General features: G+C 40.8%; 1 non-coding gene across 1 annotated transcript; it reads left to right on the top strand.

Moving 5' to 3' along the window:
* The first annotated feature begins 2,191 nt into the window (after positions 1–2,191).
* Positions 2,192–2,295, top strand: LOC127742319 (small nucleolar RNA R71). The gene has a single exon (XR_008003506.1). It is a non-coding gene; the product is annotated as a small nucleolar RNA R71 (small nucleolar RNA).
* The last annotated feature ends 420 nt before the right edge of the window (positions 2,296–2,715 follow it).

Genomic DNA, 2,715 nt, shown 5'->3' with positions numbered 1-2,715 from the left:
TTAAACGCCAGCTTTTGTGCCAGTTTGGGCGTTTAACTCCCATTCTTGTGCCAGTTCCGGCGTTTAACGCCAGGCAGTCTTGAGCTGATTTGGAACGCCAGTTTGGGCCATCAAATCTCAGGCAAAGTATAGACTATTATATATTGCTGGAAAGCCCAGGATGTCTACTTTACAACGCAAATGAGATCGCGCCAATTGGGCTTCTGTAGCTCCAGAAAATCCACTTCGAGTGCAGGGAGGTCAGAATCCAACAGCATCTGCAGTCCTTTTTAGCCTCTGAATCAGATTTTTGCTCAGGTCCCTCAATTTCAGCTAGAAAATACCTGAAATCACAGAAAAACACACAAACTCATAGTAAATTCCAAAAAAGTGAATTTTAACTAAAAATTAATAAAAATATAATAAAAACTAACTAAAACATACTAAAAACAATGCCAAAAAGCGTATAAATTATCCGGTCATCAGTCACTAGCTTGACAGTGGGCTCTTTTGGAGCCACAAAGGTGATCAGGTCAATGTTGTGGACTCCCAACACCAAACTTAGAGTTTGGATATGGGGGTTCAACACCAAACTTAGAGTTTGGTTGTGGCCTCCCAACACCAAACTTAGAGTTTGATTGTGGGGGCTCTGTTTGACTCTGTACTGAGAGAAGCTCTGCATGCTTACTCTCCCTTGTTATAGAAGGATAGCCATGTGCCTTAAACACAAGGTAGTCTCCATTCAATTGAAGGACTAATTGTTCTCTGTTAACGTCTATCACAGCTTCTGCTGTGGCTAGGAAAGGTCTTCCAAGGATGATGCATTCATCCTCCTCCGTCCTAATGTCTAAGATTATGAAATCAGTAGGAATCTAAAGGCCTTTAACCTTTACCAACACGTCCTCTACTGATCCATAAGCTTGTCTTACTGACTTGTCTGCCAATTGTAATGAGAATAAGGCAGGCTATTCCTCAATAATCGCAGCTTCTCCATTACAGAGAGTGGCATAAGATTTATGCCTAACCCTAGGTCATACAGAGCTTTTTCAAAGGTCATGGTGCCTAAGGTACAGGGTATTAAGAATTTGCCAGGATCTTGTTTCTTTTGAGGTAATGTTTGCTAAACCCATGTATCTAGTTCACTAATGAGCAAGGGAGGTTCACCTTCCCAAGTCTCATTACCAAACAACTTGGCATTCAGCTTCATGATAGCTCCTAAATATTGAGCAACTTTCTCTCCAGTCACATCTTCATCCTCTTCAGAGGAAGAATAGTCTTCAGAGCTCATGAATGGTAGAAGGAGGTTTAATGGAATCTCTATGGTCTCTATATGAGACTCAGATTCCTTTAGGTCCTCAATAGGGGACTCCTTCTTGCTCAGAGGATGTCCCAGGAGGTCTTCCTCACTAGGATTTTCATCCTTTCCTCCCTTTCTGCATTCGGCCATATTGACTATATCAATGGCCTTGCACTCTCTCTTTAGATTCTCTTCTGTATTGCTTGGGAGAGTACTAGGAGGAGTTTTAGTTACTTTCTTACTCAGCTGGCCCACTTGTGCCTCCAAATTTCTGATGAAAGACCTTGTTTCACTCATGAAACTTAAAGTGGCCTTAGACAGATCAGAGACTATATTTGCTAAGTTAGAGGGATTCTGTTCATAATTCTCTGTCTGTTGCTGAGAAGATGATGGATAAGGCTTGATATTGCTGAGCCTATTTCTTCCACCATTATTAAAGCCTTGTTGAGGCTTTTGTTGATCCTTCCATGAGAAATTCAGATGATTTTTCCATGATGAATTATAGGTGTTTCCATAAGGTTCACCCGTGTAATTTACCTCTACCATTGCAGGGTTTTCAGGATCATAAGCTTCTTCTTTAGAAGATGCCTCTTTAGTACTGTTGGATGCATTTTGCCATCCATTCAGACTTTGAGAAATCATGTTGACTTGCTGAGTCAACACTTTGTTCTGAGCCAATATGACATTCATAGCATCAATTTCAAGAACTCCCTTCCTCTGAGGCGTCCCATTATTCACGGAATTTCTCTCAGAAGTGTACATGAATTGGTTATTTGCAACCATGTCAATAGGTTCTTGAGCTTCTGCAGGAATTTTCTTTAAGTGAATGGATCCACCTGCAGAATGGTCCAATGACATTTTGAAAAACTCAAATAGACCATAATAGAATATATCAATATGGTCCATTCTGAAAACATGTTAGAAGGACACTTTTTGGTCATCTACTTGTATCTTTCCCAAGCTTCATAGAGGGATTCACCATCTTTTTGCTTGAAGGTCTGAACATCCACTCTAAGCATGCTAAGCTTTTGAGGGGGAAAGAACTTAGCCGAGAAGGTCGTGACCAGCTTATCCCAAGAGTCCAAGCTATCTTGCCGTGACCAGCTTATCCCAGGAGTCCAGGCTATCTTTAGGTTGTGAGTCCAACCATGTTCTAGCTCTGTCTCTTACAGCATAAGGGAAAAGCATGAGCCTGTAGACTTCAGGATCTACTCCATTTGTCTTGATAGTCTCACAAATCTGCAATAACTCAGTTAAAAACTAATAAGGATCTTCAGATGGAAGTCCATGAAACTTACAATTCTATTGCATCAAAGCAACTAATTGAGGTTTCAGCTCAAAATTGTTCGCTCCAATGGTAGGAATTGAGATGCTTCTTCCATCAAACTTGGACGTGGGTTTAGTAAAATCACCAAGCATCCTCCTTGCATTATTGTTGT

The sequence above is a fragment of the Arachis duranensis genome, chromosome 9, assembly GCF_000817695.3.
Source record: "Arachis duranensis cultivar V14167 chromosome 9, aradu.V14167.gnm2.J7QH, whole genome shotgun sequence".
Lineage (NCBI taxonomy): Eukaryota > Viridiplantae > Streptophyta > Magnoliopsida > Fabales > Fabaceae > Arachis > Arachis duranensis.
The sequence above is the reverse complement of the archived record's forward strand: the minus strand, read 5'-3'. Positions and strand labels throughout refer to the sequence as shown.